This window comes from Alexandromys fortis, unplaced genomic scaffold (genome assembly GCF_014885135.2).
Source record: "Alexandromys fortis isolate MF-2015 unplaced genomic scaffold, M_Fortis_MF-2015_v1.1 scaffold_218, whole genome shotgun sequence".
Lineage (NCBI taxonomy): Eukaryota > Metazoa > Chordata > Mammalia > Rodentia > Cricetidae > Alexandromys > Alexandromys fortis.
In genome coordinates, this window is record NW_026068112.1 from 1,031,371 (window position 1) to 1,042,976 (window position 11,606).

The window sequence follows — 11,606 nt, forward strand, 5'->3', positions numbered from 1 at the left end:
TCATATACCCAAAGAGTCTGGGATGTTTGGTTGGAAGTGTTACCCTAGTCCCTGGCATCCATATATCCAAAATAGCCCAATAAACCTCTCTGCTGATGCAATAATCCAAATCAAACCAAGTCAAAGCAAATTTTAAGAAGCCCAGGTTTAATGGATTCTAGAGCTCCCAGGTTGTCTTCCAGTCTCCCAGAGAGAGGAGGTGGGGAAGAAGACTAGGAAACCATGTGTTTGTTCTCTGGGGGCAGTTTAAATGCCCTGTGGGAGTAGTCTTGAGCATCTCTGGGGAGGGGTCATCGATTGGCAGGCTTTCTCAGAGGTAGAGTCTGGACTGAGGCAGCTCCAAGGTGAAGGGGCTTGGGATGGAACTTTCCACCCAGATATTCCATACTCTTTGGGTATATGGATGCCAGGGGCTGGGGTGCCACTTCCAACCAAGCAGACACTAATAAACACACAGGAGGCTTCTCTGAGGGACAAAGCTGATTTTTTTATTTTTCTTTCTTCTGTATTTTTCTCTTATCCCTTTTATACCACCTAAGACAAAAGTCTATACACCAGAAGAGATTACCTCACTACCAACAGTTACATGTTTTCTAAAAGCAAATTAAAATCTTTACACGAGAGAAAATCACATTATGATCACGAGTTACATTTTTTCTTACAAGCCCACAAGCAGTTAAACATTTTGCTTTGTATTAATTTTCCCACCATGACATCTTCACCCTGAAGCAATGATTCTTTTATTGTTGATTAACAAAGTTCTAAGCAAGCCAAGTGTATTTCAGCCAGTTCCTTTGTTCCAGCAGGCAGCTGTTTGTGGTTTCAGTGCAGCAGATTCCTGGCCTATTTCTTCTCTACAAAACCTTAAACAAATGGTCTAGCTAACCATCTATGTTTCTTTTTTCTCTAGACACAAGAGAGCAGTTTAATTTCCTCTCCCAACTTTGCTTTATTCAAGGTGCATCCAGAAACCTGCGATTAATTCTGTAAGCTCCATGACCAAGGAACCCGACCTGACCTTGTGTGCAGGGACAGAATTGCTTTCTTTGACCATCAGCCTGTTTCTCCATATACAGCACTTATGGGTCCACAATGCACAAAACTTCCTTGTTCTTAGTTTCCATCCTCAGCAAGTCTCACATCTCGAAAAATGGGGGTGACTTCTAATCTTATTTTTGTCTTTTGTATCTCTCATTGGAGTGACTGGCAGAATAATCTAAACCATTTTCCTAATCATCTTCACTAACTGTCTTAACTACCTGTATCTTCTTTGACTCAAAAAGTTCAACTAAATGATTGATCCAACTAAGCATCATTGTTCTTGTAAAAATCATCTTCATTATGATCTGCTAGTAAGTTGCCCAGTGAGGAGTGTAATTTTCCCATGAAACAAACACAGTATACTAGATACAGTGGGATGTTTTCACATAGTAGCAATACCGTGCCAAATACAGTAAGAACACAACAGCAGCAAACAGAAGGCACAGCAGGACTGAGGGGAGTTCTGGAGACCAACCCTGGAGTTGGGTGCCTCTTGGGGTGCACTTATCTTAGCTGTGTTCTCAGATGAGCTGTACTCCATAAGCTCCATTTCTCCGGCTTCCAACAATTTGTAGACTTTTTCCATTAAAAATTTATTTAGTTGAGTAGTGTTAGTGATCACTTTTAATCCCAGCACTCAGGAGGCAGAGGCAGGGGATCTCTAAGCTTGAGGCCATCCTGGTCTACAGAACTAGGTCCAGGAAAGCCAGGGCTACACAGAGAAACCCTGGCTTGAAAAAAAATAGATCTGAGCATGGTGGTTCATATCTGGAATCTTAGAATTTAGCTGGCTGAGATAAGCCTATCACCAAGGCCAGTCTGGGCTATAAGGTGAATTCTGGTGTGAAAGCCTGTCTCAAAACCACAGCAGCAAAAATATTTATTTAATTTTGTACTTAGGCACTTGTATTCTTTTTATTAAAGAGGTATTTGTAAATGTTAGGTCCTGTAAAACCTAGATCTCTGCACATGAAGTTAAGAGCCATGGAGATATTTTTATTTGTACTTTTGGAGAGAAAGGAAAGAAAAGGTTGAGCCTAACAGATCTCAGTGAGAAGTCTTCACAGGAGAATGAGCCTTTTGCCTCAGGGTCTAAGAATCCTAATTTTTTATAGACTCATTTGCCTCTAGCAAACAGAGCCCACCTGAGAAAATGCTGCTATCAAGAAGCCATGCTTTACTCTATTCTTTTCTGTCTATGATTACTTCCCAAACTCTCTCAGGCTTTGTGTGGATGCAGTTGTCCATTTGTGGGCTCCATTTGTTGTCTGAGGTTTCTCTCCTGCCCAGTGGAACATTTTTTTAAGCCCCTAGTATTAATATGATGTTTCTTAAGAAATTTTGAAGCTTCCAACATTTTTCTATCAATAATTGATCACTTTCTTTATTTCCATTTGCTAATGGCCCAGGCAATCCCCTATGAGACTGAATACGGGTAATATAAAGTGTGAATTTCCTTCTCGGATTGCCTGTTGTAGGAGTATAAGTTAATTCTGAATTACCAGGAATAAGTGCAATTGTTTCTATATGCAATACAACACTTTCTGCATATTGAGAATCAGTAGTTATTCATTAAAAGCTAATAAAACCATCAGAATGGCCTATAACTCTGATTTTTGAACTGAGTCATGTGGACTTTGAATTACTTAACTGATATTTCCTGCTTTATAAACAGCCATTCATAATTTATTTGCTTCAGTATACGATGTAAGAGCCCCAGAAATAGGTGCCCTTTTCACTATGCAGGGAAGAATCCATTCCGTTCTTTTATAAACTGAATCCACTTACTTTTTGAATATTTGTTGCTAATTTCTCCTAAGAAATTACTACAAGTTCTTTGCCAATCGTCATTAATCTCCCACAATTGCACAATTTCAGCATTAGTATAGGGTACCACAATCTCAGCTGGATCCATACCTAACAATTGACGAAGTCTTATTCTTCCTTTTAAAATTAGTTCAGAAACTTTCTTTGTATAGGTCTTTGATTTTTTAGACTGTTTGTGATCTAGAAAAATTCATTTCAAAATATTATCCTTCCTCTGGATGATGAGTCCAGTAGGGGAATGATTGGAAGGCAGAATTACTAAAATTTATTCAGTTGTGAGATTCAATCAATCCCTTGGGCATTTGTAGTTTGTGTTCTCCCTGGGCTAACTGCCTTCCAGCCTCAGCTGTTAACTGTCTTAGACTGTGTAAATCTGAGTCACCTTGCAAAGTTTGAAACAAATTACTCAATTCCTGGGTAGATAATCCAAAAGTCGGCAGCAACTAGTTAATATCACCAAATAATTTTTTTAAATCATTGAGTATAAAATTGATACCTTCTAATCTGTATCTTTTGTGGCTGAATTTTTTGTTTATTTCATTTAACTCTTAAGTAGTTTAAATAATATCCCCATTGTTTTTGTTTGTTTGTTCAGGAGACATCTGAAATCCCCAACAGGGTAAGATTTTCTGTACTATATTAAATATTTTTCCTAAGGTATCTGTATCAGAAGCAATCAATACAATATCATCCATTTAATGATATATAATAGAGTGAGAAAATTGTTTATGTACCACTTTCACTGGTTGATTTACAAAATATTGGCACAAAGTTGGGCTATTTAGTATTCCCTGTGGTAGGATATTCCAATGAAATCATCTCCCTGGCTGGGCATTGTTTACAGCAGAAACTGTAAGAGCAAATTTTTCTCTATCCTGTTCTTGTAAAAAAAAAAACAGTAAACAGAAATCCTGCAAATTCATAACTACAATAGGCCAGTCTTTAGATAATAAGTAAGGTAAAGAAATTCCAGGCCATAAAGATCCCATAGGTTGAATTATCTTATTAATAGCTCTTAGATTGGTTAACATTCCCCATTTTCCAGATTTCTTTTTTATTACAAACACAGGAGAATTCCAAGGGTTAGTAATTTCCTCAATGTGCTGAGCTTCTAACTGTACTTTTACCAGTTCTTCAAGCGCCTGAGATTTCTCTTTAGTTAAGGGCCACTGTTCTACCCACACCGGCTTACTAGTCGACCCTTTCAAAGGCAGAAGAGTTGGCAGTGGCCCCTACTCCATATGAATAGCTAGTTCCTATTTGTCCTGGCAGTGGACAATCTGTATAGTCTGTGATTTTCCCTGACAATTTTTTCCAAGACCTTTTCCAGGAACATACTCCATTTTTGACATCATTTTGCAAGCTGTCTCTGAAACTGGAGGAATATTAATTTGAGTTCCCCATTGTTATAATAAATAAATCTCTCCCTCCATAAGTCCATCGGCTACATTAAGGCTTTAGCATCCCTCTTTGTCCTTCTAGTCCTACATATTTAATCTACTCTTAATTCTGCTTTACCTGTGATAAGGTTCCAGTGCCTACAAACTGAGTAGAGACTTCCTGCAAAGATCAGCTGGGATCCCAGGATTCTTGAGAATTATAGATATGTCAGCACCAGAATCCAATATTACTTCAATCTCAGTCCCATTTATTTTTATTTTTTTACTTTACTGATATTTATTGAGCTCTACATTTTTCTCTGCTCCCCTCCCTGCCTCTCCCCTCCCCTGTTCAGCCCTACCCCCAAGGTCCCCATACTCCCAATTTACTCAGGAGATCTTATCTTTTTCTACATTCTACTTCCCAGGTAGAATAGATCTGTGTAAGTCTCCTTAGTGTCTACATTGTTGTTGTCTAAGTTCTCTGTGATTGTGGTTTGTAGGCTGGTTTTCTTTGCTTTATGTTTAAAAACCACCTATGAGTGAGTACTTGTGATAATTGTCTTTCTGTGTCTGGGTTACCGCACTCAAAATAACGTTTTCTAGCTCCATCCATTTTCCTGCAAAATTCAAGCTGTTGTTATTTTTTTTGCTGTGTAGTACTCCATTGTGTAGTATACCATATTTTCCTTATCCATTCTTTGCTCGAGGGGCATTTAGGTTGTTTCCAGTTTCTGGCTTTGACAAACAAAGCTGCTATGAACATAGTTGAGCACATGCCCTTGTGGCACGATTTAGCATCCTTTGGGTATATACCCAAAAGTGGTATTTTTGGGTCTTGAGGAAGGTTGTTTCCTAATTTTCTGAGAAATCGCCACACTGACATCCAAAGGGGCTGTACCAACTTGCATTCCCACCAGCAATGCAAAAGTGTTCCCTTTTCCCCATAACCTCTCCAGCATAAGTTGTCATCAGTGTTTTTGCTCTTGGCCATTCTTACAGGTGTAAGATGAAATCTCAGAGTTGTTTTGATTTGAATTTCTCTGATGACTAAGGATGTTAAACATTTCCTTAAGTGTCTTTCAGCCATTTTAGATTCCTCTGTTGAAAATTCTCTGTACTCCACTTTTTTTATTGGATTATGTGATCTTTTGGTATCCAATTTCTTGAGTTCTTCGTATATTTTGGAGATCAGACCTCTGATGTTGGGTTAGTGAAGATCTTTTCCCTTTCTCTAGGCTGTCGTTTTGTCTTGTTGACCATGTCCTTTGCTTTCTAGAAGGTTTTCAGTTTCAGGAGGTCCCATTTATTAATTGTTTCTTCAGTGTCTGTGCTGCTGGATTTATATTTAGGAAGTGGTTACTTGTGTTCAGGTATACTTCCCACTTTCTCTTCTAGAAGGTTCAGTGTGGCTGGCTTTATGTTGAGGTCTTTGATCCATTTGGGCTTGATTTTTGTGCGTGGTGATAGATATGGGTATATCTGCATTTTTCTACATGTTGATATCCAGTTATGCCAGCAGCACTTGTTAAATATGCTTTCTTTTTTCCATTTGATTTTTTTTGCTTATCAAAGATCAGGTGTTCAAAGATGTGTGGATTGATATCTGGGTCTTCTATTTGGTTCCATTGGTCCTCCTGTCTGTTCTTATGCCAATACCAGGCTGTTTTCAGTACTGTAGCTCTGTAGTAGAGTTTGAAGTCAGGGATTGTGATGCCTCCAGAAGTTTTTTATTGCCCAGGATTGTTTTTGGCTATCCTGGGTTTTTTGCTTTTCCTATGAAGTTGAGTACTGTTCTTTTGAGGTCTTTGAAGAATTTTTCTGGGATTTTGATGGGCATTGCCTTGAATCTGTTTATATATCAGTTTGAAACATGAGACTTATTGTTTTATAGTCTGTAATGAGATACAATGAACAGACAATTATAACATTTTACAGTAAACATAAAGTGCATTTAAGTTGCACCCACCCATATCCCCACACCCATACACACACACAGTGAACAGGAATTGGGTGAAGTGGATTTTTTTCGTGAGTCCTACCAAAGGCATGACATTGCACAAAACACACATGTAACAGAGAAATCACCAGGGGACCAGGCAGGGAATACCTCAGTAAAGATGGCAGGACTTGCTCACCTGATCTGGCCCTCAGTTAAGATGGCAGTAAAGTCACCTGACCTCAGTTAAGATAGGAGTAAGGTCATCTGACCTCAACCAAAATGGTGGAAGTCACACGTTGTATGGATAAGCTATGCTTTTAGAGCTGTGGGAATTTTAAACATAATGACAAGAGAGACCTAGAGGTGTGATCCGCCCTGTCACCAAGCCACCATGCCACAAGCCGCGGCAGGGACAAAGGCTGAACTTGAAAGCAGCTGCTTCATGGATCCAACTAATCTTATCGGTTTCCACACAACCAGTGGTATCTGTGGCAGGGACAGAATAAAAAGAATTGGAGCGAGAGGAAAAGAGCATTTTCAGACAGGCAAGGAAAGGGCTGCCTAGTGAAAAGAAAAGCAGAGCTCGCTGGACACTGGCAGAGTGTTTACAGGCAGGTGGCTGATAGTTTGAGGGTTTATATTCCGTAGCTGAAAAACCTGAAAACAGCAACACCACAAGGCCTGTAGATGAATGTCTTGAATGAGATGTTAATGAAGCAGATTGGCTGCGGTCCGGGCAACTCGGAAGTCAGAGAGGCTAGAGGACACTCCTAGCAGTCTCTCACAGCAGGGACCATTTACAAGTGGTCCAAAAGAAAAGAAAAGAGAAAGAAAAATCCGAGGGACCCTGGGCCCTAAAGCTGCACAGTGTATGCAGTATGATGTATGTAGTATGCAGTATGCAGTGCATATAGTACTGCGCAGTGTATGCAGTATGTATGTGGTATGCAGTGTATGAAGTACTGTGCAGCGTATGCAGCATGTATGTATGTAGTATGCAGTATGCAATATATCTAGTACTGTGTAGTATATGCAATATGTATGTATGTGGTATGCAGTATGCAGTGTATGTAGTACTGCACAGTGTATGCAGTATGTATGTAGTATGCAGTAGGCAGTGTATGTAGTATGCAGTATGCAGTGCATGTAGTACTGTGCAGTGTATGTGTATGTATGCATGTAGTATGCAGTATGATGTATGTTATGCAGTATGCATTGTATGTAGTACTGTGCAGTGTATGCAGTATGTATGTATGCAGTATGCAGTGTATGCAGTGTTAGCGCAGGAAGACTACCCCGGGTGGGCTGATCACATTTTTAGCTATGACAAGTGTTAGGAATATTTTCTAACATGAGCTCTCTGCCGACACGCAATAGTCCCAATCACACCAAATCAGACCAAATTAAAAGATATCCAAGTTTAGTTGGACTCCTGCGCTCTTGGATAGCCCAGAAGAAAACCGCCAACGTGACCACCAGGGGAAAGAGGGAAAACCATGGGTTTATTTTTGGGGGAGCAGTTTAAATAGCCTGGGGGAGTGGTCTTGACCATTCGGGAGGGGTCAAGGTTTGGTGGGCTACCTTCAATTAGAAGCACAGGGGCAGGACCTCCACAGATGGAGGCTGAGGCTGGGATATATATTCCAGACTTTTTGTATAAGGGGTGACAGGAAGCTGAGGTGATTTTTATGACCAACCTTTAGGCTCTCTTTGATAAAAAAAAAAATCAACTCAAGTCTGGCTACTTCCTGTGGGCACTGGGCAATGTGGGGGAGGGGAGAGCTGGATGTTGGTGTGTTGCAAGGAACCACTTGTTGGTCCTAGCTGCCCAGAACCGAAATAATCACACAGAAACTGTATTAATTAAATCACTGCTTGGCCCATTAGCTCTAGCTTCCTATTGGCTAACTCTTAATTTAATCCATTTTTATTAATCTGTATATCACCAAGAGGTCGTGACCTACCAGCAAAGTTTCAGCATGTCTATCTCAGGCGGTGGATCCATGGCATCCCTGACTCTGCTTTCTTCCACCCAGCATTCAGTCCAGTCCTCTCTGCCTACCTAAGCTCTGTCCTCTCAACAGGCCAAGGCACTTTCTTTATTCATTAATGATAATCACGGCACCACAGAGGGGACTCCCACATCATTGGTAGGTCCACGCTCAGTGAGAGGTGTGGCTGGAAAGGCATCCTGTTTACTGTCATCCTGGAGATGTGAGGCATCTGCTTCTTGGGGGAGGTAAGAAGACAGGTGTTTAGGAAAAAAATATTATTACTTGTCTTGTTTATATCACCAAAGATGAGTATCCCAGGATGAGGAGCAGGTTGGCCCTTCATTGTGGCATCTTGGAAAACCCGAGGGTGGAAGGTCCCGTCTGCTGGACAGACCAGGTGTCCTGAGTAGGTGCCCACTTGAGCCTGGGGAGATGGTACCAGCATTGGTGTCCCAGGAACTTGGCAGCCGAGGGTGTGGTGAGGATTACCGTGTGAGGTCCTGTTTATCGAGGCTCAAGAGACCTAGGAGTTAGCTGTTTGAGGAGTACTCTGTCCCCTGGGGAGAGCGGGGCAGGTTTAGGGGCATTAGGGCCCACTGGTGTGGGGGCTGGGAAACAGCTGCCAGAGTGTGAACAGGGAAGGGACCTTAAAAGGGAGAGGTAGGGTAGGCACCCCACCAGTGGAGGAGTTTGGACTAGAAGGTGATGGTTAAGGAGAAAGGGCCTGCCATAAAACAGCTCAAAAGGGCTCAGGCCCATAGGGGAACATGGGGTGGCCCTGAGGTGAGAAGGGCAATGGGGAGAAGGGAGGGCCAAGATAACCTGAGTTCAATGGAGAACTTGGTTAGCTGTTGTTTGATGAGTCCATTGGCCCTCTCCACCTTTCCCGAGGATTGTGGATGGTAGGGGTTGTGGAATTTCCAGGAGATGTTGAGAGCTTCTGACACAAGCTCCATGACCCTGGAAGTGAAGGCTGGCCCATTGTCCATTTGGATGGTTCGTGGGACACCAAACCGAGGAATGATGTGGTCCAGGAGTACCTGAGCCACCACATCTGCTGTTTCCCTGGAGACCGGAAACACTTCTGCAGAGGTGCGGTCACCTGTGCCTGTTCAGGCTGCAGAGGTGCAGTCACCTGTGCTTGTTCAGGCTGCAGCCCTGCTTGTGGTCACCTCTGGATTCTTTGTGATTCAGATGCCACTCTGAGCTGGTGGGCAGATCTATGAGGACACTGACCAGCAGGAAGAGGTCAGCATTTCAGCTATCCTCAGTTGTTATTTTGAAAAGAGCCTTTTTTTCTTCCTCTATTTCTATTAGGAAGAGGCTTTTTTCTTTCCTTTATTTTTAGTTTATGGGACCTTTTCATTTTTAGGCTTGTTTAAAATCTTTCCCCCTTTTTTTTTAACTGAGAAAATCCTTTTTTCTTGATTAAACATTTCTCCATTTTCCCCAGAGAAATTTCCTTCCTTTCCTTCCCTCTTCTCTATTGGGAAGATTTCCTTTTTTATTTTCTTTCTTTTCCTTTTCTCTACTGAGAAGTTTCCTTTTTCCTTTTTCGTTCTTTGTCTCAGGGCCTTGTAGCCCTTCTCAGTTCTAAACCTCTTTCATCAGATGGAGGGGGAGGAGACTTGTCTCCACGGGCTTGGCTCTCCCCAGTTTTCCTTTCCGCTGAAACAGCACTCTTGTCTTTCTGAGAAGAGCGTTCTCCTCTGCTGACGACAGTTTCCAGGCAGAATGTGCTCCCTTTCACTTCCCTGTTTCAGATCGAGCTTTAAGAGACACCTCACTCTGCAACAGCTCCAGACATTTTAAATTAAATTATATAAAGGCCAAATTTTTAATGGTATGGACTCTCCTTTCTGATGAGCTCTCCTCAAAGCTCTCAACACTTGCTTCTGGGGCTGGAGAGATGGCTCAGCAGTTAAGAACACTGGCTGCTCTTCAGAGGTTCTGGGTTCAGGTCCCAGCAGCCACATGGTGACTCACAACCATCTGCAATGAGACCTGGTGTCCCCAGCAGAACACTGTATACATAATAAGTAAATAAAATCTTTAAAAGGAAAAACTCTTGCTTCCACACCGCCATGAGCATGAGGAGCTGCCTGAAACCAACGGCAATGTTGTTTAGTTAACATCAAAAGCTCTGTAGCCGCGTCTCCTTCCCTTCCACTCCGCTTCCTTTAACAGGCATTTTAATAGCTGCACATACTGCTGCCCCCGAGGTGGGAAGTATCCCCTGACCCTGCCAATCCTGGAGTCCTTACCCCGAGAGCTGCTTCCTCCAGTCCTTCAACTGTACGTCTTCACGCCTCACATTAGGGCCCAAATGTTGTCAATAGGTGGGGGTTCACACGGGTCTGTGGAAGAAGACACAGGGCACCTTAAGAACGATTTTAGCCTTTCCAGCTTCGGTGGGGGTTAGGTCGGGTGGGGACACTGAGCCAAGGGCCTCTTTATTGTTCTCCACCTTACACCTTTAGCAAGTTGATGTCCATATCCCTAAACATCCTACCTAAGCTTCCAAAGGGACGACGCCAATGCGAACTGTTGATTAAGGAATATCTCAGTGTGCTGGGCTTTTCCCAGCCAAGCTTCGCATAGGCTTCATACCCTTGGGAATCTCTCAGACACAATTCACATACGCCAAACAGAAGGTGCCGGAGACAGAGGCCGACGAAGGCTCCATGCCAACGCTCAGGAACCAGCTGCAGCTGTGTGGGAGTTCCCCCTACAGTCAGTCCTGTCCGGTGGCAACAGTGCCTGCTGCTGCCATTGTCCTAACCGGACTCTGTGCTCACTTGTCTGGACTTTTGCTCATATCTGACTTGTCTGGACTTTTGCTCACCCTGACTTGTCTGGACTTTCACCTGGTTATAAGACTAACAATCCCTCTGAAGCCTGCTTGATATCTTTCCAACAAATGTCTCTCTGTTACTCACAGGACTCCATTTGCATTGCTCAGAATTAGGAATCCTGGCTCAGACAGAAACGTTCCTTTGTCCTGGGGAGTGGAGGAGAGAAAGATGGCATGGAGGGGAATTGTGAGAAAAAGCTTTTCCGAACCTGCATGCTCACTGTTTTGTGGGGAGCAGACGGAGACAGTATCTCTTTAGCCCCAGGCTGGTCTGAAATTCACTATGTAAGCCAGACTGGCTTCAAACTTGCCTTGATCTTCCTGCCTTGGCCCCTGAGTACAAAGACTGCACACCTGTATAGACCCATTCTTGATACCAATCTGGGGGTTCAAAGTCACACTGAAGGAAAACGGGGTGAGAGGAGCCATGGAGGCAGAGCCCTGACGACACCCCGGCTCTCTGAGTTCTAAAGTTCACCTCACTCTGAACTTTTTGTCATTTTGAGTCTGGCTCACACACAATCCAAGCTGGCCTTGAACTCCCAAAGATGATGATGAGTTTCTGATCT

The 11,606-nt window shown here is 42.7% G+C and overlaps 1 long non-coding RNA gene across 3 annotated transcripts; it reads right to left on the minus strand.

Annotated features, from left to right (window-relative positions):
- Positions 1–228: 228 nt before the first annotated feature.
- LOC126490034 (uncharacterized) lies at positions 229–11,017 on the minus strand. 3 transcript variants are annotated; one of them, XR_007589086.1, is made up of 4 exons: positions 10,696–11,017; positions 10,448–10,540; positions 8,154–8,415; positions 229–6,142 (listed from the first exon to the last, which is right to left on the minus strand). It is a non-coding gene; the product is annotated as an uncharacterized lncRNA (long non-coding RNA). The 3 variants fall into 3 exon arrangements; XR_007589088.1 differs by having other exon boundaries at positions 8,154–8,418; XR_007589087.1 differs by lacking the exon at positions 8,154–8,415 and having other exon boundaries at positions 10,696–11,014.
- Between the last annotated feature and the right edge of the window lie 589 nt (positions 11,018–11,606).